General features: G+C 44.9%; 1 protein-coding gene across 4 annotated transcripts in view; it reads left to right on the top strand.

Moving 5' to 3' along the window:
- Positions 1-389: 389 nt before the first annotated feature.
- The window catches only part of SLC7A2 (solute carrier family 7 member 2), a 116109-nt gene continuing 88660 nt past the window's right edge, over positions 390-27838 (top strand). For 2 of the 4 annotated variants that reach the window (XM_042841932.2, XM_005282074.4), the window contains exon 1: positions 390-523. The gene's annotated coding sequence lies outside the window, so the exon portion shown is untranslated. Of the gene's footprint in view, positions 524-3697; positions 3717-27838 lie in introns of those variants that run through there. The other 2 variants (XM_042841933.2, XM_065598007.1) reach the window with 2 other exon arrangements.

The raw sequence follows: 27838 nt of genomic DNA, 5'->3' as shown, positions 1-27838 counted from the left end.
TGCTGCAGGCCACTAGCAGAGGCAGGATCTTGGACTAGAAGGAGCAGGGATCTGCTCTCCTAATGGCAATTTTTATGTTCTGCTGATACAAAACAGAGGCAAGTTGGGAAGGGGGGCGTACGTTCCTTGGGGCTGGGGAGCAAGTGGCATTAGTGCCAACAGGGCACGGATCCTTTCGCACAGTGGGGTGGTGCGCGGGGAGCCTTCCCTCAGCCCCCTCCCCAGCATAAGGCAGAGGCAGCGGGAGAAGGGCTTGGCCAGCAGGAGCAGTGAAATCGGGCAGCTGTCACCGCGCAGCCGAGGGCCCCCGGTTACCAGAGGGGAGGTCCCCGAGCCTGGGGCTGCCATTGGCCCGTGGGGTGCGGGCCGGGGGCTGGAGGCGGGGCAGGGCTGTGTCTGGGTCCGGGTGTGTGCACGTGTTGGAAGCCTGGGCACCCGGGAATCCTGCTGCTGCTAGGGTCCGCGAGCCACCTCCGCGCAGCCCAGCGCTCGCCCGCGGCAGCCAGGCCCGCCTCCGACCCCAGTAAGTGGGACTCGGCCCCGCCACGGGGCAGGCGAGGAGCTGTGGCGGGACAGCTGGCGTCGGCGCAGCCAGCTCCGCAACGTCCACATGGCTGGGGGCGGGGAGCTTGGTGGGCAGCCGCTGGCCCGTGCCCGGGGGTGGCTGGGTCTCTCTCCCGCCTCCCGCGCCGCGGGCACACGGGGTGACGTGTGGGGGAGGGAGAGGCGGGGGAAGAGCGAGGACTCGGAGTTATTCTTAGGGCTTGACGAGGTTGCATGGGGAGCTCTGCGGAGTGGGAGGCCAAAGGCTCCTCTGTGTCCTTTTTAGTCTGCTCGGTGTGAATGGGGTTGGTTGTGCTTCTCTACGTGGGTCGCAGCCTGCTGTGCAGAGCGCTGCTGGCGGTTGTGTTTTAGTTTATGTTGCTGCTAGGAGTGACTGCTCTGATCTAAGAGGTGACAATCGGAGCTGAGTCCTGCACGCACCACAGAGGAAGATGCACACCTGGCAGCTTCACAACACGACCAAACACTTAATAATGACTCTTTACTGGTTTACATAGCATTCATTGAAACTGATGTGTGTGAAAAGCTAAGTTGCAGGCGGTATTTATGGTACTGTGGTTCAACTGCGTGCAAGCTGGTAACTTCATATTTAGAGTTAGATTCATGTACAGTATGTGCCATTCAAGCAATGTCGGAAACTCGCATTGGCTTCCGCACACAATCGAAATAAAATCTTCACACCTTTTTCTTCATGTGCAGCTAACAAGCTGCGAAGCCACACTCTCAGCAGAGAATGTGGACCGGGGAAAGGACAAGTTGTCTTCTCTGAATATGTAAAGGAAGATAGGGGAGGGCAGGTTTTAATAGATTAAACAGAACTTTAGGGGAGGGCAGTTTTCCGTTCCTTTGCCAGCGCTGCATGTTTAAATATAGAAATGTGTTTGCGACCGGATGGATTGATTAAAATCAGAATCAAAGTGATTTTAATCATTACTTAAAGGAGAAGCAGGAAAGCTTGATTAAAATCTTGTTTTAGATTTGCATATTTTAGTTACTTTCCTAAAGAAAAGCTGATTCCCATTGTGTTGGTAACCATTAAAACATAGTGATTTGCTACTAAATCTAGCCTTTACACTAAATTTGGTACTACTTTTTGGTAACCAGGAGGAAATGCTCTATTTATACACATTTATTTAAACAATTACATAGTGTTACATACATTTATTTAGATTCTTAATTTTTACACTTTTTTCTTATATTAGATAATGGAGAATGATTCATTTCTGATTTACTAGATGATTGTTCTTTACTCAGGATCTATATTATACTCAATGTGGATGGAAGTTGGCATTCAATTAAAAATGCACACAATAGTATTTAAAGTGGTTTTTATTAGTTCAAACAATCTTAAATATACTGGATACATAAGGGGATCAAAAGTAAGTTTATCAAAACATGCTTTGTATTTAAAACTAACTGATTTATTAAACAAAGAAATACTATCTGTAGTTAGTGAATTTGACTGTTTCTAGTGACCATGTCCTTCAGGATTTTAGAACTACAGTAGTAGATCTCATCTTCTCACACCTCATTTTTATTCATAGATTGGAAGGGAAAAACAGGCGTTCCTACTTTTTCAACTTCTAATCTGGTTTTTAATTCTGAATGAATTAGTCATTGAACTGAACTAGTTGGATAAACTGAAAGAACAGATGTATTCTCGCTACACCTGCAGAAGGAGTACTGCGGTCAAAGGCTGATTTAGACCTTCAACAAACTTTAGTTCCAGGTGTTTAGCTAGTGACTTCGAACAGTTCAATAGTTTGATTTTCTTTGAAACTTTACAGCAAGTATATACTGTTTTTTAATTTAAATAGTTTTAATAGATTAAAGCAAATTTAGGCTATAATATGGTTTATCATAATAACAAATATATTTATTGTAAAAAGAAAAATATATGTAATTTAAATAAAATTTCAAATTTAATTTTTTTTTAAATTACTGTTTTTTTATCCATCCTGACTTGTGAAGAATTTGAGTTTTGTGTCACAATCAAGTTTGTATCCCTGGTAGCAGCTGAAAAAAGCTGTTGTGAGTGAAATACTTTAACATATATATATATATATGTTTGCGTGACATTAAAAATACAAAACTAAATAACAGAAGATGATTAAATTGTCTATTTAAAAATATATAGATACAATATTCCAAATCTAAAGCTATTATGGTATCTGCTAAGGATTATATGGGTATGACTCAGATCTTGCTTGTAAACTAGGAGTGACATCTTGAAGTCAGTGGAATTAAACTGGTGTGAGAGGAGAACTGGGCTGTCTTCAAGATGTAATGGAGAACGATCATGAGAGTGAGCACAGGCAGCTTATGTTGGTTACCATGAAAACTGCTGGAGTTTGTTATCTTTCAGGACTGGGATTCATGATGCTTGTGCGTGGTGAAATAAATTGAGGACAGTTTTGCTTGCAGCCCTTATCCAGTGTCCCCATACAGACAAAACAAAATGAAATTTGACATTAAGGCTATGTCTACACTACAGTTTATGCTGTCATAATTTATGTCGCTCAGGGGGGTGAATAAATCACCCCCCTGAGCAACATAAGTTATGCTGGTGTAAGTGCTCGTGTGCACAGTGGTATGTTGGCGGGAGAGTTTCTCCCACCGATGTAGTTTTTGCTGCTCGTGGAGGTGGTTTTTTTATGCCAACAGGATTGCTTTCTCCTGTCGGCATAGAGCAGTGGCTCTCAAACTTTTTTACTGGTGACCCTGTAGCGAGGCGGTGGGGCACCCCACAGCCCCATGGAGGGACGAGCCTCCCCTAGCACCAATGTGGGCGGAGCCAGTGTGTCCTGCGCCTGCTCCCCCAGAGGTCACAGCGCAGGACAGGAAGTAGAAAAGCCCCACTGCAAAGCTCACTTGAAAGCCAGCCGCCGGAGAGGCCAGATGTCTATGGCCTAGCTCCAAGTTGGGGAACGCCGGCAGGCTGCAGCCGACCCGAGGACTGGCTGGGCCAGCCGCGCCTACCCCTCGCCAGCTACCCCGAGGAGCAGCCGCGCCTACCGCTCGCCAGCTACCCCGAGGAGCAGCCGCGCCTACCCCTCGCCAGCTACCCCGAGGAGCAGCCAAGCCTACCCTTCGCTAGTTACCCGGAGGATCCGATGGTGATGGAAACCGCCGAGGACGCCGGCCAAACCCAGGTACCTTACAAGGGGGAGTCCAGAAGTAGCCCAGGGGCAGCTGACCCTGGCCTGGCCGCAGCAGGGCCAGAACCAATGTCAGTGTGTTGCGGTCAGGATCCCCACTGACACAGCAGTGAGTCTTCTACCGCTGCTAGGGCCCTGGGCTGGGATGCAGTGGAGCGGGTGGGCCTGTGTCCCCCCTGCCACCCCACTCACGGGTGGCAGTCTCCCCCTTGCACCAGACGCTCAGAAGCCTGAGCTCCTGACTGTTTGTTTGCTGCCCCGCCCTGACCTAGGGCCAGGGCTCATACTGAACTGTTGGCTCAGCCCCTGCCTAAGGGCCCGAGCTCCTGACTGTTTGTTTACTGGCCCGCCCTGACTCAGGGCTTGGGCCCATAGCGAACTATTGCGAGGCGGTGGGACACCCCACAGCCCTGCGGAGGGACGAGCCTTGGCCGAGCCCTTCTACAGACCCCTTTCACAAAGCAAGCCTCTGAGTGTGACCCCTCCCCCCCAATAAATATGTAAAAAAATGTTTTTAATTTAACACCATTATAAATGCTGGAGGCAAAGAGGGATTTGGGGTGGAGGCCGATAGCTCGCGACCCTCCATGTAATAACCTCACAACCCCCTGAGGGGTTCCGACCCCCAGTTTGAGAAAATTGTATGGAGGGCCGATTATGGGAGGCTGTGCCCCCCCAAACGGCCAGGCATGGCCTGGCCCCTGCCCCCTATCCGACCCCTCCTGCTTTTCACCCTGTGATGGGGCACCCCTGGGACTCCTGCCCCATCCAACCCCCCTGTTCCCTGTCCCCTGACAGCCCCCGGAACCTCCACCCCTGCCTGCCTCCCGCCACCCCATCCAACCCCTCCTCTCATTCCTGACTGCCCCCCCCCCCCCCAGGACCTCTGCCCCATCCAACCACCCCTTCTCCCTGTCCCCTGACCCCCCCGGAACCCTTGCCCCTGACTGCTGCTCCATCCAATCACTCCTCTCCTTCCTGACTGTCCCTGGGGACCCCTGCCCCCATTCAACACCCTTGTTCTCTGACCGCCCCGACCCCTATCTGCCCCGACCCCTATCCACCCCTCCACCCCCGACCACCAACCCGAACTCCCCTGCCCTCTATCCAACCCCCCTGCTCCCTTACCGTGCTGCCTGGAGCACGGGTGGCCGGCGGCGCTACAGCCACACTGCTTGGATGGAGCCAGCCACGCCACCGTGCAGCACAGAGCACCGGGTCAGGCCCCGGCTCTGCAGCTGTGCTGCCCCAGGAGCTCGCAGCCCCGCCGCCCAGAGCATTGCGCCGGCGGTGGAGCGAGCTGAGGCTGCAGAGGAGGGAGAACAGCAAGGGAGGGTTCGGGGGCTAGCCTTCTGGGACAGGAGCTCAGGGGCCAGGCTGGAGGGGCCCGCGGGCTGTAGTTTGCCCACCTCTGGCATATAGTGTCATCACCACACATGCTGCAGTGGCATAGCTTTATCAGTAGAGCTGCGCCACTGTAGCACTGTATGTACAGACATGACCTAAGCTTCAGGAAGACCCTACACAGATCCAGTGCTGTGCTTAGTGCTTGGATTCAACTGTGGGGAAAAAGTCTTGAGTTTTGTAAAGTGTCTTTGATCTATAACACTGTTTAACAGTAAGCAATGATATAATAAAAATCTATACTCAGAAATGAAATTAATATTTTACATTTTTTCATTGACACCCACAGTGCACTAAGTATTTTCCAAACAAAAAGAGCCCCAAAACTTTTACAAGCAAAGGCCCAGAGCTGCAACTGGAGCCATCTGGGTGCACTCATGTACACACCTGTACACTTATGGCACTCCATTGAAGTCATCCTGGATCTGATACACAGACAAGGGGAATAAAACATACAAATTGACCATGATACTATAATTTCTGATTCACAATTATTTTTTGGTGGTGTTATGATATATAAATTATCCCAAAATATCACAATCTGTATTTGTTTTTGCTCTGACGATATGACTAGTATTGTACAAGATATAGCGATAAGGATGGCCCCTGTTTGGAGGAGTCTGTAGTGTAATAGAGACAGAGAAAACAGAACTCACTCATTCTAGTATGGGGGAGATGATTTAGTGGATTTTTTTTAATGGTTAAGTATGCAATACTTTTTGAAGCTCTATTGGCTTCCAAAACATTGGACAGAGCATAGGTAAACTGTGTAATCCAGATTCCTTGCCTCAGCCAAAAAGTGTACCTGACAAGGCCCACTACAGCCCTAGTCTCAACCCCTCCCTGATTTACAAATTCTGGTTTAAATTGTAATCAGTTTTAAGGTGCTTAAAATGCATTTAACTTACCTGTACTCACCTCCCGAGCCACTCTGGGCATAATCCTAGTAATTCTGCTAAATGCTCTGTTTCAGCCAGGTACTTAAGGGCTCTGATGGATTTGGAGCTGCTCTGTAATAATTTATGACTATTGCATGTTGACCAGTTTATTTGGACGTTTACTATATGACTATATTGTGCAAATTTAATAGGGCACTGTTGGGGAGAGGAGGGGGAAAATAAGCAGGAAAGGAAAGAAAAGCATCACTTCTCTGCAAACACTTGAGGGTTGTTAAGAGATAAAGCCAAGACAGGAAAAGAGATCAAAAATAGATCAAAAGAACTATTAGGGTTTTTTTTTTTAAAGGGACTTTCTCTTAAGTGGGGAGAGTAGTTTGGCTGAGACACAGACGTACCCTGGGATGTCTGAAGAAGTTAGGCCTACCTAGGTTAACATCAGGGAATAGACTCCAAGTAAAATAGACATGCATATAGACTGTTTTAAAATCCTTTCTTCCCTCTAAATTCTTTGTCCTACTGTTAAAACAAAGTATTGTTTATTTTAGGAAGGGTGTTTTGGCACTGTATGTCACTGGCCAGAGACTCCTGAATGGAAGAACTGCAAGTACTTGAACTTAGTCAGACCTGCTAGGTAATCACATTTGATACACAGGGTATTGTAGCCCAAGGCCTGGTCTAAAAGTGGGAGAATTGCAGAATTCCACCTGGATGTAGGTAAAGGCATGATGCCTGACAGTTGAGGCAATGCACTTATCGGGATTAGGATGGGGACAGAGGTGCTGCTAGTCCTGTAGCTTTGACAATGACACACATAATTTTAAGCATGCGAGTACCCCCATTTAAGTCAATGCAGCTATTCATGTGCTTAAAGTTACACATCTTTAAATATCTTGCTGAATTGGGTCCAAAGTGCATAGGAGGCAATTCCTTTCCCATAGTGTCTAGAACCCTTTTTTCAGCCCCAACGTGCCTTACAAGGTGTGCAGGAGCCTTTGCTTTAACCATGGGCCTAGGATCATGGAGCATATCCTTCTTTAGCAAGAAAAATATGTACTGTATGTGCTCAGTAGGCAATTGTAAAATGATCATAACTCCCATCAAATCAAAACCAACTTCCCTTGAAACAAAGCAATGTATTGTTCTGCAGTAAAAGCTATTCCCAGGCCAAACTATATCTCTAACCTCCATGCTTTTTCAGCTGTAAGACTGTACATGTAAAAATATAAATGATTTTTGTGATGGAATTAAAAAAAACACAACTCCTTGTGCACCAAAATGGCTCAATCACTCTCCCCTCTCTCCCTCACACTCTCCCTTCTCCAACTTTCCAAAACAAAGCGAAACCTTTAGGCAAGGATGTTTTAGGCCTAAAAGATGAAAGTTAAAAAAAGCTCTGAGTGACTATAAAGCATGGATTACAGGGCTCAATCCAGTGCCCATTGAAATTGGAGAAAAGGCTTTCACTGTCTTGACTGAAGGTTGGATTAAGCCCCAAATAAAAACAGTGTTATGCAATCTAAACTATCGCAGGTTGCAGTCAGTTTCATTTGCAACATACTATATATAACATTAGTGAGTGGTAGCACAAACCTTGTAAGATCTTGTCTTGGGGGCACTTTACTAAGATAATGAAACATTCTATACAGATACTTGGAGGACTTCTGAATTCACATCTTATTTTGAAAGCAATACACAATTGTAATTGGAATCTCTTGGGCACACTAGAAATACACAATTTGCAAATAACCAACCTGTCTGCTTTCAGTTTTGCACAATTAGGAAACAAAGCTTTGATTTTCCAAATGAAATGGAAAAACAATAGATGGAATTCTAACTCAGTTCCTGCAATGGCTATGAGGTTAAAAAGCCAAAGGATGATAGTAATCTTGTAAAATATGGTATAAGAAAAGAAATGCAATGTCAAGGCTGAATTATTAATTGAACAAGTCAAGAAGTTATGAGTTAGATATTTTGGGGTAACTTAATTCTCTGCATATATGCATTGTGTATGGTTTGGTAGTTAGCTCTCATTCTTTTAAGTCAATACTGAACCAATGAGCAATGTCTAACCATAGTATTGGGGGGTCACTGAAAGAGGTGAGAAAACAAGAAACTGAAGAGAGGCAAAATCAGTAGTCTTGGAGCCACAACAGAGGTAGGGCCCTCAGATGGAAAAGCTAAAAACTTACTAAACCCTCTAGTGTGAGGGGAAAATCCTAAGGTTAAAAACCAAACCCCTGGAATTAGCCATTTATTGTTTTAGTTTAGAGTTCTTTACCAGATGCTGCTTAAATAATGATTAAATGTGGGTGGGTTTGACAGGTTGGGAGAGGAGAAGCATTGATACTGCATAAGTGGTCTTGCAGTGTTCCATTCCTTTCCCACCAATTTGAAAAAAAGGTCTAGCTTGAAAAGGAAGCGTTTATTGAAGGCCGACAGACCCTGGTCGGCGGGGGGCAGGATCAAACCGGGGATCTCTGGAGCTTTGTGCATGAGCCTCTACAGCATGAGCTAAAAGTCAACTGGCTGGTAGTTAAGGCTTTAGAGCAGTGGTCCCCAATGCAGTGCCCGCGGGCACCATGGCGCCCGCTGGGGCATCTATATGCTCCCACCTACTGATAAGGGAGCGCCCCGCCGCAGAGGAGCGCGGCCGCTGGACAAGCAGCTGCCGAAATGCCGCCAAGAAGCCTCTTGATGACGGAGCTTCTCAGCGGCTAGTTGTCAGGCGCCCGCCACACTGAAAGGTTGGGGACCACTGCTGTAGAGTATGCTCATTTTATCTCTCTTTAAGTGGTCTCAGTGCCACTAGATGGGACAGAACACCACACCCAGGAAGTGTGTAGGTTACATTTACATTTTCCTTTATCAAAAAAAATTCTTGAAAGAGGAAGGGAGAAAAGCCTGGGGTCAGTGAGATGATTCCCCTCAACTCCCAGTTGCCCACCCCACTTTTCTGCCTGGATAGGTAACTTCTCTTTCTGGAAACTGTTGAATGATATAATATATAGCATTTACCATATATTGTACTTTATGCTTTTTAATCACTGTACGAACTAACTCAACAAAAGATTCCTATAAAGGTAGATAGGTATTTTTCCCAATTACAAATAGGGAAACTCAGACACAGTTTAAGTGTCATGCTTCAAATCATTGGTAGAGCCATAATTAGAAAGAATGTAGAAAATCCTGTTGCCTGAACACAGGAGGAAGTTTCTTTGCTCACAGCTCCAAGCCCCTTCCAGCCAGCACTTGGCGCAAAAGCACTCTCTAAGCTTTTTCTCTGAGCTACATTACCAGTGTGTCTGTGTCTGGCGCTTCCTTGCTGCGTTCTCTCTCAGCTTCTTTGGCTTTTTCTGCCTTTCTTTCCAAGACAGACAAATTTTCACAGTGAAATCTCTCTGCCCACATGCATGAGCCTTTGTTTTGGGCAGTGTCATATGCCTATTTGCAGTGGAGGCCGTTATTGTTCCACTATGGTATCAGGCACCACAAAGGAGCTTAAGTGTTTCTTACAACTATCTTAAATGAAAGGTGGTGGTTGTGCCCAACCCATAACATAACTGAGAACTGTTTTCTCAAAATGTAGCCAGGACAGTAGTACACTCATTTTTACTTTGGGGTGGGATGGAAGTGGAAAGGCAAGAACTGCTCTGCCAATGACTCTCCTCCCAAATGGACTATCTAGCCTCTAATACTAGTATGCCATTATTTAAAGCTAATATTCAGAAAGGCCCAGTACACAGGGAGAGCATTATGCAAGATATTTTAAATGTTTTATTTAATTTCTCCGAAACACACGGGCAAGGACAAGTTTCTACTAGATCTTTTATTACCAAGCAGGTGGGCTCTTTCGTAAGTTCAAAAGGCTGTATGTGCCCTGTGGCTAACAGCAGCAACAGGCCAAACAGGAAAAATAGAAGGAAACTGCCATGTACATTCATTCCCCCACTGCCTTTGTCACCTTGTCTCCCTTTCTTCCTTAATGTCACTCTTTTTCTAGCCACCTTCCATCTCCACACCTATTAGCTTGTTGCATTTCTGCTTCTGAAAGGGCCACTGAGCATAAGCATACTACCTGGCACCTCCAGTCCCTAGGGCAGGGAGTTTGAAGGATTCCATGGTGCATGTTGGTGCTTCCAACTGAGCTGCTGTTTCTGAGATTGAACCACGACAGGTAGGGTTAGATTCAGCTTTTAGATCTGGTGCTCTAGATCAGTGTTTCTCAACTGGGGGTCGGGTTTATGGGGTTGCAAGTGCAGGGCCAGTGTTAGGAGGAAGCAAGCAGGACAATTGCCCAGGACCCCATGCCACAGGGGGCCCTGCAAAGCTAAGTTACATGCTTTAGCCATGCTGCCTGGGGCTGACGCCAAAGCCCAAGTCCTGCTGCCTGGGGCTGAAGCTGAAGCCCGAGCCCCGCTACCCAGGACGGAAGCCCAAGCCCAAGTCCCGGGGCTGAAGCATGTAACTTAGCTTCGTGGGGCCCCCTGTGGCATGGGGCCCTGGGCAATTGCCCTGCTTGCCACCCCCGAATGCCAGCCCTGAGTAATTTACGTAATGACATTTAAGATGGTGGGGGAGGGGGGCGAGGCACACTTTTTTCAAGTCTAAGTGGGGAAGGGAGGGGAGGAGATCACAATTTTTTTTTTTTAATCCAAAGGCGGTCGCCAGCACAAAAAGGTTGAGAAACACTGCTTTGTTACCAAACCACTAGGTCATAAGACTCTCCTGCCCTGTCTTATTTTTAGTGCTAAAGTCAATCCTCCTACATTTCGGAATACTTGTCCTTATTAAAATAATGGTCTCCTCTTTGTTCCTAAAAGTTCCTAAAAGTCAGATGCAAAACAAATGACTTGCCCACCCACAGAATTGTCTAGTTTTACTGATTATTGAATTTTGTGAGCATTGCAGCATCTGTTATGGATATGTATAGTTGGAGTTCTGTGCTTACTGAACAAAGATAATATAGGGCAGGGGTAGGCAAGTGTGCTGAGTCTTCATTTATTCACTCTAACGTTTCGCGTGCCAGTAATACATTTTAACGTTTTTAGAAGGTCTCTTTCAATTAGTCTATAATATATAACTAAACTATTGTTGTATGTAAAGTACATAAGGTTTTAAAATTAAATTAAAATGCAAATCCCCCCTGGACCGGTGGCCAGGACCCGGGCAGTGTGAGTGCCACTGAAAATCAGCTCACACACTGCCTTTGGCATGTATGCCATAGATTGCCTATGCCTGATATAGGGGTTGCATCAGCAAAATCAATGCCAAACGTCCCTCCTAGAATTTCGGAAACTAGGAATAAATTACCAGTTGGAGGTGGACGGTGATAGCAGACGCTGCACCAAATACTTTCTCCCATGTTTTATTGTCTTCCCAAAGGTGTAGATCCTTAGAGTTACTGTCCTTTTGCATTTGTGCTATCAGATTTCTTAAAGCAGTGTGATTTAGGTAAAAAGGGGAGACTTTTTAAAACAAAACACAAATTCTTCCTGTACCTCTTCTTGAAAAAGTTGGAGTTGAGGTGATTTAACGAGCATAAACATACACACCAGTATTGTATTGTGAAAAACCAAGATGTGCACACAATCCTTGCAACATTATGGTAAATCTTGTTCTATTTCCTCACCACACCACCTATTTTTGCCCTTTGTTTGAGGTTATTGTTTGTTGCTTCATGTCTGCAGCTAGATTACAAGCTCTCTGTCACCATGAGAGAGGGACCACATTTATTTTATTTTTGTGAAGCACCATGCACACTGTGGTTATGGAATAAAAATAATTAGAATGGACTTTGGAAGGGATTATTTATTGCACTCTCTTCGGCATCCTTAGACTGAGTAACTAATAACCCGATAAAAAGCAACAGAGGGTCCTGGGGCACCTTTGAGACTAACAGAAGTATTGGGAGCATAAGCTTTCGTGGGTAAGAACCTCACTTCTTCAGATGCAAGTAATGGAAGTCTCTAGAGGCAGGTATAAATCAGTGTGGAGATAACGAGGTTAGTTCAATCAGGGAGGGTGAGGTGCTCTGCTAGCAGTTGAGGTGTGAACACCAAGGGAGGAGAAACCGCTTCTATAGTTGGATAGCCATTCACAGTCTTTGTTTAATCCTGATCTGATGGTGTCAAATTTGCAAATGAACTGGAGTTCAGCAGTTTCTCTTTGGAGTCTGGTCCTGAAGTTTTTTTGCTGTAAGATGGCTACCTTTACATCTGCTATTGTGTGGCCAGGGAGGTTGAAGTGTTCTCCTACAGGTTTTTGTATATTGCCATTCCTGATATCTGACTTGTGTCCATTTATCCTCTTGCGTAGTGACTGTCCAGTTTGGCCAATGTACATAGCAGAGGGGCATTGCTGGCATATGATGGCATATATAACATTGGTGGACGTGCAGGTGAATGAGCCGGTGATGTTGTAGCTGATCTGGTTGGGTCCTGTGATGGTGTTGCTGGTATAGATATGTGGGCAGAGTTGGCATCGAGGTTTGTTGCATGGGTTGGTTCCTGAGTTAGAGTTGTTATGGTGCGGTGCGTGGTTGCTGGTGAGAATATGCTTAAGGTTGGCAGGTTGTCTGTGGGTGAGGACTGGCCTGCCTCCCAAGGTCTGTGAAAGTGAGGGATCATTGTCCAGGATGGGTTGTAGATCACTGATGATGCGTTGGAGAGGTTTAAGCTGAGGACTGTAGGTGATGGCCAGTGGAGTTCTGTTGGTTTCTCTTCTGGGCCTGTCTTGTAGCAGGAGGCTTCTGGGTACACGTCTGGCTCTGTTGATTTGTTTCTTTATTTCCTTGTGTGGGTATCGTAGTTTTGAGAATGCTTGGTGGAGATCTTGTAGGTGTTGGTCTCTGTCTGAGGGATTGGAGCAGATGCGATTGTACCTCAGTGCTTGGCTGTAGACGATGGATCGTGTGGTGTGACCGGGGTGGAAGCTGGAGGCATAAAGGTAGGCGTAGCGGTCGGTGGGTTTTCGGTATAGGGTGGTGTTAATGTGGCCATCGCTTATTTGTACGGTGGTGTCTAGGAAGTGGACCTCCCGTGTAGATTGGTCCAGGCTGAGGTTGATGGTGGGGTGGAAGTTGTTGAAATCATGGTGGAATTCTTCCAGGGTCTCCTTCCCATGGGTCCAGATGATGAAGATGTCATCAATATAGCGTAGGTAGAGAAGGGGCATGAGTGGACGAGAGCTGAGGAAGCGTTGTTCCAGGTCAGCCATAAAAATGTTGGCATATTGTGGGGCCATGCGGGTGCCCATAGCGGTGCCACTGGTCTGGAGGTATATATTGTCACCAAATTTGAAATAATTGTGCGTGAGGATAAAGTCACAGAGCTCAGCAATAAATTGTGCTGTGTCATCATCAGGGATACTGTTCCTGACAGCTTGTATTCCATCTGTATGTGGGATGTTTGTGTAGAGAGCCTCTACATCCATGGTGGCTAGGATGGTGTTTTCTGGGAGGTCACCAATGCATTGTAGTTTTCTCAGGAAATCTGTGGTGTCACGGAGATAGCTGGGAGTGCTGGTGGCGTAGGGTCTGAGTAGGGAGTCCACATATCCAGACAGTCCTTCAGTGAGAGTGCCAATGCCCGAGATGATGGGGCGTCCAGGATTTCCAGGTTTGTGGATCTTAGGTAGTAGATAGAATAACCCCGGTCGGGGCTCTAAGGGTATGTTGATTTGTTCCTGTGTTAGTGTAGGGAGTGTCCTGAGTAGATGGTGCAGTTTCTTAGTGTATTCCTCAGTGGGATCTGAGGAAAGTGGCCTGTAGAATTTGGTATTGGAGAGTTGTCTGGCAGCCTCCTTCTGGTAGTCAGACCTGTTCATGATGACAACAGCACCTCCTTTATCAGCCTCTTTGATGATAATGTCAGGGTGGTTTCTGAGGCTAATAACCTAATAACCCGATGTTTAGCAAGATCTAGCACTTGGACATCATGTGGATTTCCAATTAATCTCATGGGGATTAAGAATTAATTCCTCTGAATGTAGTATTTATCTGTGATTGATATATGAATTATTTCCCTCACTTTAACACTTTTAGAATACCATACAATTGAGAGATTGCAGTTGTACAAAAGTTAGTTACTGTGGTTGCAACACTTCATGACAAGTCACTGTTGCAAGTTGCAAACAAGCCTGTGGAAGCCTAAAAGTGGTTTGTGTGTGTGTGTGTGTGTGTGTGTGTGTGTGTGTGTGTGTGAGACATGCATGCTTTTCACATCATGAAATACGAGCAAATGTAACAATGAGGAGCAGCAGAAGGTCCCTAAACGTAGGGTGGGGGCCAACAGTGCCTGAACCATAGTCCTGTCCTTTCTACCTGAGGCTGCAGCCTCTCGCTGCCCCTTCTCCTGAGGCCCCACTCCCATGCCACCTCTTCCCCCCCAAGACCCCGCCTCCCCCTCCAGCCTCTCCCCTGCATCGCTCGCCCTTGTGGCTGGTAAAAAGTGAGGAGGCCATTGCCCTCTGATGTTCCCCTGTTCCACCACCCCTGGTTCCATTATATTAGGTCAGTATGTCAGATTGTTAAATTGTATTTTGATTGTCATAATTAGGAGGTGAGAAATAATTTAGTTTGTCATGGGACTTGTAGCAGAGCTGCCTACTTGGTCTGAGCCACTTAGCTGACTTTATAATCACTTGGGCCCAGATTCTCAAAGGTATTTAGGTTCCTGACTACCACTGAATTGAATGCAAGTTAGGAGCCTAAATATCTCTGAGGATCTTGGCCCTTCTCCCTTCCCAGCTTGGTCTAATCATTGAACTGGGCTGGCTGGCCCTAGCCCTCCTCTCCACCTTCTTACAGGATGGCAGGTATCCTGTATCTTCATGTGTTTCTACAACAGTCTTAGAGTTTCTTTTCTGGAGAACTGTGCCTATGCTAATCCAGCATGTAACATTTGTGCAGGGGCAGTAGCAGGATGTAAGTGCAATCTTTTGCTCCTGGAAGGATTTTGAAATGGGAGATAATTTTTAAAGGTATTTAAACGAATATATTGGGGAAACACTTGTTGTGTAGTTGTTTAGGGGGAAGTAGGACAGTAAGGTTGCCAGGCATCTCATTTTTGGACCCGCGGCCAATGGAAGCTGCTGCAGTGGTGCCTGCGGGTGCAGGCAGCACGCACCGCGCAGAGCTGCCTGGCCACCCCTGCACCTAGGAGCTTGACATGCCGGCCGCGTCCAGGAGCCACGCAGATCCAAGCCAGGCAGGGAGCCTGCCTTAGCCCTGCTGCGCTGCCAACCAGGATCTGCCTGAGGTAAGTGCCACGCAGCCCACGCTCCCTCCCACACCCCAACCCCCTGCCCCAGGTTGGAACCGCCTCCTGCACCCTAATTCCCTCCCAGAGCCTGCACCCCAAACCCTTGTCCAAGCCCTGAGCCCCCTCCCACACTCAAACTCCTTCCCAGAGCCTGCACCCTGCCCTAGGGTGGATTTGATTGAAATCAAATTGATTAAAAAAAATCACTAGTCAGGAAGACTTGATTTAATCATTGATTTCTAATTAAAAATGCATTCTTGTTGGTTGTTATAACCTTAATATATATTCTTCACAACTCACAGATAGATGTAGGTTTCATTTTAGGAAGGTACACACTATATATTTTTTTAAGTGATTTATTTTGAAAACTTTTTAGATTAGTTTTACAGCTGTATCAGAAAATGAATGATTGTTTGGTTATTTCATTTACCAAAGGTAATTGAAGCAGATATTTATGAAGTCATTGGGAGGTGAACTATCTACAATTCAACAGGTTAATCATTACTATTTGGAGGATTTTCTTGCCATGCTGTATTAGGAGGAGAACATTACCAGACAGACATTTAAATTGTTTTATTTAACTAAAACAACAACGTTATGTATTCTGGATTTTTTTCTTCAACAGCAAACATATTTTAGCAAAACAAGTATATGAATTTTTTAATTTAGTTAAACATTCAAGTTTTTTAAAATCAGGTTTGTTTTTGTTAAAATTGTTTTTAACTAAAATAGTTAAAGGAAATATTTAAAAAAACAAATAAATTAAATCGACTATGTCAGCCAGATCAACATGAGAAACTTAAAATATTGGCTTCTGCAGCTAACTCAGTTAGGGTGACCAGATGTCCCGATTTTATAGGGATAGACCTGATTTTTGGGTCTTTTTCTTATATAGGCTCCTATTACTCCCCACCCCTGTCATGATTTTTCACATTTGTTGTCTGGTCACCCGAAAGTCAGTCGTCTTCACCTTCATTTTCCTGTTTGTTCATAAGCTGGAAAAGAAAAACAAGCTTTCCTGATTTTTCAGGTCCCAAACGACTTCTCAATTTGGAATGAATTAGTCCAAAGGAAGAAAATACTCTTTCTACACCAGCAGAAGAAGTTACTGCTGTTAAAAGTGAGATTATCACTTCAACAGTCTCTGAATCCAAGTGCTTAAGTGACTTCCACCAGTTCACTGGTGTGACTTTCTTTAAAACATCATCAGCAAACATATATTTCTTGAGTGGTTCTTATTCCCAAACTGGGTCTCTTTTACAGCCTGCTGCCATTATAGGTTTTCCCTTCTAGTGAGAGAATGGGATGGTGGATCTCAAATCATTGAAGGCTACACTCAGAAAGACCTCAAGACTTCTTGAATATGCTGCTCAGTTTCACTTTTGTTTCTACTGCATGTCCCACCTTCTCACATTAATCTCCAGACTTTTTCTCCTTGTCCAGATCTATTCCGCCTCCAACTGTCTTCTATTCATTGAACTTTTTGAAACTTTGCACTTTTAGAGAGAGGTAAGGGATTGACTCCGTGTACACAAATTTGCAGAGGGACAGAGGTGTTATTTCACACCTCTATATATTTATTTATTTATTTTAAAACATTTTTGCTGTTAACAAGCATGTTATCTCTGGAGACACAAATCCACAGTTTCAGAACTGCAAAACTAGGCATCCCTGATAGTATCTTCTAGACTGAGTCCCATTGAGTAGATAGAAAGAGTAACCTAAATAATCTATACAGAAGCCTCTGGAACCCCATAAAATTGGGTCCCTAATCCACGAACTATTGGAATTCATTTACAAAACTTTTCTTAAACATTACATGAATATATTGTCTCATACTATAGAGTTAGAATTTATAATCCCTATTCCATGATGAGATATCTTTGAGCCATAATGTATCTTAATTAAAACTGTCTTTAGATAGGTTTTTTCCTCAAATAGCATTTTATCAAAAAAATCCAATTTAAATTTAAAAAAATCTGATTTTTTTTAAATCATTGATTTTTATCAACCCTGCCCTGCCCCCCTTCAGCATCCCAACCTCCTGCCCCAGCTCTGAGCCCCCTCCTGCACCCAAAACCCTTCATCCTGGCCTCACCCCAGATCCTGCACCCCCACCCAGATCCCACACCCCCTCACGTACCCCTGCCCCAGCCCTGAGCCCGCTCTCGCACTCTGAACCCCTGAACTCCAGCCTGGAGCCTCCTCCTGCACTCCAAACCCCTCATCCTTGGCCCCACCCCACAGCCTGCACCCCCAGCCACAGCTCTTCCCGCAGGGGTGGGGCCACAGGGCAGGGCAAGCGTGTTCGGTTTTGTGCGATTAGAAAGTTGGCAACGCTATTGGACAATAAGAGGAATTTCACCCACATACAGCATTCACATTTACCCAGTTACATTATGGGATTTTTTTGTTGTTTTTATTTTGGTCAGCATTATATTTTCCAGAGACTCACTGGAGGGAGAGGAGATGATGTGTATCATCTCCCTCTCTTTGTTCAGAGTCTGGACCTCATAGAGAGGTCTCTACGGGGTCTGGTCTAAGAAAACAATTCTAAAGATGTGACTAAGTGGAAATAGGAGGCCCACACAATGGGGGTCTCTTCCATGCCTGGATTTATAGGCCACCATGTGGGTCTCAGTATAAGAGGATTATTAAACACATTATATAAACACATAAATCTCTAGCTCTCCCCACTTTTTAGGTTCTGTAACTTTCATCCTTTCTACAAGTAACTTGCACTTTCTCAGTGATACCCTAGTTAGTAATTATCTACTGGTTAGAACATATGACTATGTTGGGAGCTTGGCTCTGTCTTTATGTCGACCACTGACTTGCTTTATGAACTTGAACAAGTCACTTAAACTCTCAGTTAAATGTAAAATCTGCAAAATACACAATAATACATTTTGTTCTGTGATCTAAGTGCAAAGTATTATTATGCTGCCAACATTACATCATGTATGGAACCCCACTGAGCAAGTTTATAGGGTTCGGTTAGTGCGGTAACATCTGTCTTTTAAAAAAAGAAAAAAGCTTTGCAAATGTGTTGTCTTATATTCCATAGAATTAAAAGCTTTACAAAATCATTTAAGCCTCAATTTATGTAAAATGAGATTCTGGATAAATTCTGTTGTTATCAGAAACATTTATCATGTACCCACAGTGCCAAGTTAAGAAAAAAAAGGCAGCTGTATAAAATTTTCAGTAAAAAGGAGCCACCAGATGAAATAGCAATATGAATAATCAATAAAGTCTCTGGTTGGTTAGAAACTATAAACATTTGCAATTATAAAAATTAGCTGCTGGATAGAAAACCTAGAGAAGTTACTGAGGAGTACAGAGTGTGCAGTATTCCCTAAATCAGACAAAACTCTTCTTGAATGTAAAGTTCATGAAAATCAAGTTTGTTTTATCTCAAAACAAAAAGTGTGACGAGGAAGAAAGATTTCTCTAACTTTTTAGGTATAAATTTCTCTTACTAATCTGCCTAAAACTGTAGTTTTGGGGGTTGATTTTTTTTCTGGGTAACCCTGCACTCGAAGTCCCTTGAAATTTAATCTCTCTCATTCTAGCAGCCTGAGCTTAATATCTGATTTTGCTCCCATTGGTGACTTGACGCAGTACAATTATTTGGAATAGAGAATGAAGTCTCTCTTCATGAAGTTTGTAGGACTATCCCTAATGAGATAAGCAGATGACTAGCTGTTCCTTCATAATCTGATAGTCCTCTCTTTCTTAATTCTGTTTTTTCCCCCAACATATAGGGATAAATTCAGCTCATGGTATCACCAGTGTAAGTTTGGAGTTACTCTATTTGTTGTCCATGGTAATACTCTACATTTATGCTGATGTAGTTGGGCAGAACAGACTATGCGAGATATGTCCTGAGCATTTGGTTAGTGAAAACAATGTTGAGAAAGTGGCCTGCGGTAGTGAAGCGCTATTCCTAATAACTGTGTCTTCTTCTTGTCAAGAACAAAATGGGTTCTTGCACGCTGTCCATCCTTAGCTGATGGAAGCTAAAATTAATATCCTTATTTTTTTCAATACCCAAATGCTTGAAAATAAACTGAGTTGAGGTGATGTTTCTGTTTGGTGCCCTAACCCTTTCACAGTACTGAGGGGAGCATAAGTACAATAATTTATGTTAATAGAGGCCATTGAGGGTGTAAAGAAGAGAAGGATGGCCACATGCCATGCTCTCAACAGTTCTATGCTAACACCACATGATCTGGGAAATGTAATCTGAGAAAGGGATACAACATGTAGAGACGGACTGGGGAGCAGCCACTGTATGTGACATGGTCCCTCAGAAAAGGGGTTTAATGTACACAGTGGTTTTCCATATTAACTAATGGTGAAGCTTTCTGCATTAGTTCCTCTCTATAATCTAAACATATCAGAGGAGAGGGACGTTGCAAACAGTGCTTAAGGAACTGAGGGTAGCAAGGTATATGAGCAGTCCAAGCTAGGAATGTTGGTGGGAGTGAGTGTCAGAGCTGTGTGTAGGGGCTTCTGAAAGGACGAGGTATCCTAAGAGCTGTGGTTTTTAGCCCACGTTTTTGCCTAGATTCTTGGGCTGCATGTGATTAGCAGGGCGTGAGCCCTACCAGTTCCCCAGCCTTACAGATTCCTCCCCAGAGAAGGGGGCATGTGCTGGATTTGCACAAAAACTAAACCTGCAGACTAACTAAACCTTTCAAGCAAGGCTCATTTACATGTTTTCAAGACATCAGAAAGGGAAGCATATTTTGTAGTCTTTTGGTTTTATTTTTGACTACTTGTTTATTGAAATTCCTTTAACCATGACTGGTATAAATAAATAGGAGTAGAGATCTCGATCTCTCTCTTCCTCCTCCTCCTCTCCTGCCCCCACAATCCAAGCAGCAGTAAAATGTATCAAATATTTCTGCAAACACAGTACTCTTTATAAAATATATGTGTTGTGTTGTCTTCCTAATTGATGTTCTTTGAATTTCATTATCAAGTGGATTCTTTAAAGAACTATCTGTTTATATTTGTAATGCAGTACGTCATATTGCACACAGCAGTGTGTGAACAGAAGGATATGCCAACCAGTACAAAAACAACAATTAAAATATTGGTTTCAGAGTAGCAGTTGTGCTAGTCTATATCCGCAAAAAGAACAGGAGTACTTGTGGCACCTTAGAGACTAACAAATTTATTTGAGCATAAGCTTTTGTGGGCTATAGCCCACTTCATTGTCATTTTTTTAGGCCGTCAGTTAAATGAAGGCATATGTATGTCCACGCACTCTAAAGCAGGGGTGGGCAAACTATGGGCTGCATCCGGCCGTTTTAATCTGGCCCTCAAGCTCCAACTGGGGAGCGGGATCTAGGGCTTGCCCCTGCTCCGGGGAGCAGGGTTGGGGGCCACTCTGCACGGCTCCCGGAAGAAGCGGCATGTCCCCCCTCCGCCTCCTATGCATGCTGCCCCCACCCCAAGTGCTGCCCCCGCAGCTCCCATTGGCCGGGAATTGCAGCCAATGGGAGCTGAGAGGTCAGCGCCTGCGGATGGGGCAGCACGCAGCAGAGCCACCTGGCTGCGCCTCTGAGCCACCCGGCTGCACCTCCATGTAGGAGCCGCTTGAGGAGCTGCTTCAGGTAAACGCTGCCCAAAGCCTGCACCCCGAGCCACTCCCCCATGCCCCGAACCCCCTGTCCCAGCCCTGATCCCCCTCCCGCCCTCTGAACCTCTCAGTCCCAGCCTGGAGCACCCTCCTGCATCCCAAACCCCTCATCCCCAGCCCCACTTCAGAGCCAGCACACCCAGCTGGAGCCCTCACCCCCTCTACATCCCCCCCTCCTCAGCCCAGAACCCCCTCCCACACCCTGAACTGCTTTTTTCTGGCCCCACCCCGGAGCCTGCACCTGCAGCTAGAGCACTCACCCCCTCCCACCTCCAATTTCATGAACATTCATGGCCTGCCATACAATTTCCATACCCAGATGTGGCCCTCGGGCCAAAAAGTTTCCCCACCCCTGCTCTAAAGGTTTAATGGTCACTTTCCCCTGAGCACTCCTCCTTTCAGCCAGTGCAGGAATTATACTCTTTAGATGCCGTCTAATCTTGGAGTTGGAAGGAAAGGATGAAGGATATGGTAATAAAGACAGCACTGGGACTTTCCTGGTCAGTTGCTTTCTGAGTGGCTGAAAAACTGGAAACTTGAACTTGGTATTTTAGAAATTCATAATGAGACCAGGCTTTTCTTATCAGCCTAACATTGTGGGCCTCCTGGACAAACCTGTTATTCTTTTTTCTCTTTTATTTTTCCATATCTGTTTTGATTTTAGCGATTTGTTTCCTCTATAGTTCTGTTATTACAACATAGCTGTCAGATGTGATCTCCCAGTTACCTTTTTGTTTGCTACTTTTTTCTCCATCCCTCCTTTTCCTCCTCGCATACTACTCCCCCCTCCCCTCACTGGATAAATATGAATTTGCTCCATTTTCATGGTGATCACATTAATTGTTGCAGATCATCAAGGATCTTGGGCCATTAATTTGCATCCTCTGGAGATTAAAAAAAAAGTGTTTGTGTGCTGTTTGGGAAGCCCTTCCTTTCACTCACCTATCTGCTGAAATTACAGCTTTATCAAGGCAGTCAAGTTTGAAACTGAGCAATTTGCTGCTTGTTGCAGTTTTCTTGAATATTAGGTGTTTTGACCGGATTGGGTAAGATTTGCTATTATGGATGGATACAGTGGTGCAAATTGAAAGGGCAGCGTTTATCTTATCGTGATAAGATCCTTGTCTGATACTGCATAATAGAAAAATAGAGGTACAGATTGTGAGAAAATAAGTACTGTATTGTGCTTTTGCTAAAGGAGGGAATACATGTAAACTGATTTCAACAACTGTACTTTCGTGGGACATGACTCCTGAGTATCCATTCCAGAAATTGTTGCAGTGCCACAAGGCAGTGCTGGTCAATTAGAAATATCTTTGTCAGACCATCTTAACTTAATAAATACACATATCCCATTAATAAGGCAATTGTTTAGGGAATTTAGCTTTAAACATAAAAATGAACTTGTTAAATCTAAGTTTCTATTTAAAGATCTTGGGATTTTTACCTCTAAAAACCACTGTAAATGTACAGTGTTCTTTAAAGCTCTTTGTGGTGTTTGATTAAATCCGTCAGATTCAATAGTTGTCTAAGCAAGTAATTTCAGCTTGGTTTAAAGTGAGATTTTTATCTGTTTGACTATTTTTCTATCCTGTCCAGTAACAGATGGTTTGCACTTAGTTCAGTGAACCAAGTGAAAGAAGAACAGAACTTGCAGCAAATTACTGTTGATACTGCATTTTTATCCACACTCAGTGGGTTAAATGAACTTTCTGAATATTTAACTGAATGTTTACACTAACCCACTTACTGACTAAATATATATACAAGGTTCATTATGTGAAAAAGATAGCGTTTTCCCTTTTGTGTGTGTATGTATGGTGTATATTGTCCTTTTAATGACGCACATTTGGGGAGCTTTGCAATGTTAGCTTTCCAATGGAAGAGGAATTGCTATCACAGACTCAGGGTATTTTCTAGTGTAACTTATCTACAAATTGTGCACAAATCCCACTTGCTTCAATTTGAGCTGCTCAAAATTGCACATAGTTCCATTGGCAGAAAATCCAACTATCTGAGACATCTCTGTGTACAGCTGTGTATCACAAAATAAGCTCCATTTCTCTCTCTGCTTCTTGGTCTCTCCTTGCTTTTAGCCCATTCTCTGTTTCTCTCTCCTGTCTGTGCATTGCCCTTTTCACCTGAGAAATCCCTTAGCCCTTAGTCACTAACCATTGGCCACATAGAGCACTTTGTTCCCAAAATAGGTGGGCCTGAGCATTTACCCACTTTTGTTCAGCTGTTCTGAAACACAAAGGAACATCAGACAGGTAACCTGATGGGAAATGTCTGTACCTACTGCGGGCAGATCTATGGTTCCAGGACTGGACTTCTGAGTCATCTCAGGACCCATATGTAAATCTGTGGTAGAGATCATCCTTGAATCAAGGGATTGCCAATGTTGATGACTAAATGTCCTTTGGAACTGGCTTTTTGCTAGTCCCTATCCAGAGAAAAAGAATGTTTAGTCCACACAATCCCATTTACCAAGTGTGGTTGCTGGAGCCAGCCTTTATGGGCTCATTAAGATCCCTCTAAGCTTAACCATTTTTTATGGAGAGTTTCATATTGAGTTTTAATATCAGTAGTTCGTAGCATGCATTTAATTAGCACCTTTGCCATAACTATACGATTGTATTGCCACATGCACTACACACTGAGGCCTGATCTACACTGGGGAGTGGGGGGTTCGAACTAAGATACGCAACTTCAGCTACACTATTCGCGTAGCTGAAGTTGAAGTATCTTAGTTTGACATACCTGGCCGTCCTCACAGTGGTGAGTCGACCGCCGTGGCTCCCCCATCGACTCCGCTTACTCCTCCTGCCAAGGTGGAGTACAGGCTTTGATTCGGGATTGATTTATCGCATCTAGATGATCCCCGATACATCGAACACTACCCGCTGATCCGGCAGGTAGTATAGATGTACCCTTACCCTGATTTTGATCACCTGGTGTAAATCAGGAATAATTCTGAGATGCCAGGTGAGTTACTAGAGTTCAGAACAAGGCACACAATAGTTAAGCTTTGTCTACACTATACAGCTGTCTTTTTGGGAGGGTGTGTGTGTGGGGGTGTTTAAGCACCTGTGAATGACAAAAGTTTTGTCACTCAATTGCCAGTGTAGACAAAGCCTTAGTTTTTACAAGGATCTATCTTATCTTTGCCACCAGTAATATATAATGTTCTGATAGAACAAACATTTCAGTGTAAAATCTTAGGGCTAGTCTGCACTGGCAATGCTAAATCACTGCTGCGGCAGCGCTTTAACATGCCTTGTGTGGTTGCGGCACAGCACTAGGAGAGAGTTCTCCCAGTGCTCTAAAAACACCACCTCCATGAGGGGTGTGGCTCCCAGCGCTGAGAGTGCGGCTCCCAGCACTGGGGCACTTTTACACTGGAACTTTACAGCACTGCAACTTGATGTTCTCGGGGATGTGTTTTTTCACCCCCCTGAGCAAGAAAGTTGCAGCGCTGTTAATTGCCAGTGTAGACAAGCCCTTAGTTTTAAGTAATTTTGGTATGCTGTCAAGACATGTACAAACTTCCTTTTTTGTTCACTGCATGCTACATTCAGGCCTTGGCTACACTTGCAAGTTGGAGCGCATTAAATCAGCCCCGGGTGCCCTAACTCCTGAGGTGTCCACACTGGCAAGGCACATAGAGGCCTGGACTCTGCGGCTGGACCACCCCTGGTAATCCATCTCCACGAGAAGCATAAAGCTTGCTGCACCCCAGCTGGAGCGCCGTGGCGCCAGTGTGGACACCCTGGTCTATTAATGCACTCTGATCGGCCTCCAGAAGTGTCCCACAATGCCTGTTCTAGCCACTCTGGTCATCACTTTGACCTCTACTGCCCTGCCCTCAGATGACCAACCGTCAGACCTGCCCTTTAAATTCTCTGGGAATTTTGAAATTCCCCTTCCTGTTTGCTCAGCCAGGTGTGGAGTTTCTTATCGCCACCAGCCGCCTCCAACACCTGTACCTTCACCACCCAGCCCTGCAAACTATGACCCTTACCCACTGCACTCAACCCCCATCACCATGCATTTTAGCCAGCCTGAAGTGCAGCACTCATTGGATGGCACTCCCAACAGGAAGGCTGAATATGATAAGAGGACATATGCAAATTTATGATTGTCCCGTTCCCCACCCCGCCCCCTTCCCTTCTCCCATACAGCACAGATGTGTCATGCCCTTCCTGTTTCCCCAGCAGTTGTGTTTCTTTTCAATAAATGAATTTTTTGGCTTTGAAAACATTCTTTATTGCATTAAGTAAAAGATACCGTAGCCCAGGAAAGCAACAGGCACTGTAACTCAGTGCATCATATGTAGCAAACACAGATGCCTACTAGCATTTAAACCACTGCACTTCACTCCCGTGCAGGGCACCAAACATTACTGGTGGCTTTCAGCAGCGAATTGCTCCCTCGAGGCATCCCTAAAACTTGCAGTTCTGAGCTGGGCCCCTCTAATAGCCCTGGTCTCTGGCTGTTCAAATTCAGCCTCCAGGTGTTGAACCTCCGTGGTCCATGCCTGAGTGAAGCTTTCACCCTTCCCTTCACAAATGTTATGGAGGGTATAGCACGCGGCTATAACCATGGGGATGTTGTCATCGGCCAGGTCCAGCTTCCCATACATAGAGCGCCAGCGGCCCTTTAAATGGCCAAAAGCACACTCAGTCATTTTGCACCGACTCAGTGTGTTGTTGAACTGCTCCTTGCTGCTGTTAAGGCTTCCTGTGTAGGGTTTCATGAGCCACAGCATTAAAGGGTAAGCAGGGTCTCCAAGGATCACAATGGGCATTTCGACTTCCCCTATGGTGATCTGGTCTGGGAAGAAAGTCCCAGCTTGCAGCTTCCTGAACAGGCCAGTGTTCTGAAAGATGCGTGTGTCATGCACCTTTCCAGACAAGCCTGCGTTAATGTCCATGAAACACCCACAGTGATCCACAAGCGCCTGGAGAACCATCGAGAAATACCCCTTCTGATGTATGTACTTGGAGGCTAGGTGGTCTGGAGCCAGAATTGGAATATGCGTCCCATCTATCGCCCCTCCGCAGTTAGGGAAACCCATTTGTGAAAAGCCAGCCACAATGTCATGTACGTTGCCCAGGGTCACGGTTCTTCTAAGTAGGATGCAAGTAGTGGCCCTGCAAACTTGCATCAACACAATTCCAACGGTCGACTTTCCCACTCCAAACTGGTTAGCGACCGATCGGTAGCTGTCTGGAGTTGCCAGCTTCCAGATTGCAATAGCCACCTGCTTCTCCACAGGCAAGGCAGCTCTCAATCTCGTGTCCTTGCGCCGCGGGGTGGGGGCGAGCTCTGCACACAGTCCCATGAAAGTGGCTTTCCTCATGGGAAAGTTCTGCAACCACTGCTCATCATCCCAGACTTGCATGACGATGTGATCCCACCACTCAGTGCTTGTTTCCCGAGCCCAAAAGCGGTGTTCCACTGTGGTGAGCATGTCCGTGAATGCCACAAGCAATCTTGTGTCGTATGCATTATGCAAGTCGACATCGTTGTCAGACTCCTCACTGTCACTTTGTAGCTTAAGGAGTAACTCGACTGCAATTCGTGACATGCTGGTGAGACCCATCAGCATATTCCTCACAAGTTCACGATCCATTCCCACAGACCGAAAGGGAAGACAGAGCGCGCAGTACAAAAGCCGTTGAAAGATGGTGCCAAATGTGGATGGAAGCTCAGGGATTGCTGGGATGCGAAGCGATGCATCACGGGGCATTGGGACATGATCCATGATGCCCCGCACTTCCCTCCCCCTTCCCACAAGCCATAGTACCAGAATGGGAAGAGGTGCTCTGTGGGATAGCTGCCCATAATGCACCGCTACCAATGCTGCTGCAAGTGCCGCAAATGTGGCCACGTCACTGCACTTGCAGCTGACAGTGTGAACACAAAGCAGCGCTTTCCCTGCTGCGGTCTCCGAGGGCTGGTTTAACTCATGGCACTCTACATCTGTAAGTTTAGCCATGCCCTTAGCCTTTCTTTCCTAACTCTAAAAATAAAGAGTCCGAGAGAAAGTCAATCAAATGTAAGTGAACAATGGAAACATCCTTACCCTACTCAAGTGTAAATGAAGTTGCCAGGCATTCAATACAGTTAAAGTGGAGTGAAACTGTAAGGTAGCTATTGCTGCTAATAAGTTCAAATATTAAATTATTTTGAAGAGCTAATTTTCCAAATACAGTTCAGTTTTCAGACAGCTGGAATAGGCTAAATAGGTTCAAGTTTTCTTTCTAAAGGTGACAATGACAAATCTTAATGTCTGGATTCAACAGAGCTAGTCCTTCAATAGTTCATTATAAATAATTTGAGCAAGCAGAATCCAATATAACCTTCTCTACCTGAATACGTTTATCTCTAAAATAACGTGTTTTCTTTCAAACAGTTTTGAAAATGCTGGCAGATTAGTTAGTGTTTACTCTAGTAGTTTTGGTGGCTGGCATATATGCTGGGAAGTTAAATCAGTCCTCAGTCACTTTTTATAATTGTTTTTAATATACTGAAAAAATAAATATTGACGTGTTGTGTATGCAAGTCTCTTTAAACTCAGAGCATATTGCTTGCTTCAGGCATGAGTGAAATGTAATGCAATGTGTATATATATTGTATACAGCATTGTTATTTAAAGGCTGAAGTGCAAATTTCCAAATATATATCCAATACTTTCAAAAATAGGTGCCTAAAGTTAGATGTCTAAATCAAAGTGGTCCCATGAAATTAAGGGAAGCTGAGAGTGCTCATAACCTTTGATAAAGAGGCATTTTTATTTAGATGCCTTTCCTGAAACTAGGTGTCTAGCTTTAGGCATCTATGTTTGAGAATTTTGGTCTCAAATATTAAACATTTTCTGATTTTGTATTTAGCCTC

This window comes from Chrysemys picta, chromosome 5 (genome assembly GCF_011386835.1).
Source record: "Chrysemys picta bellii isolate R12L10 chromosome 5, ASM1138683v2, whole genome shotgun sequence".
NCBI lineage: Eukaryota > Metazoa > Chordata > Testudines > Emydidae > Chrysemys > Chrysemys picta.
The sequence above is the reverse complement of the archived record's forward strand: the minus strand, read 5'-3'. Positions and strand labels throughout refer to the sequence as shown.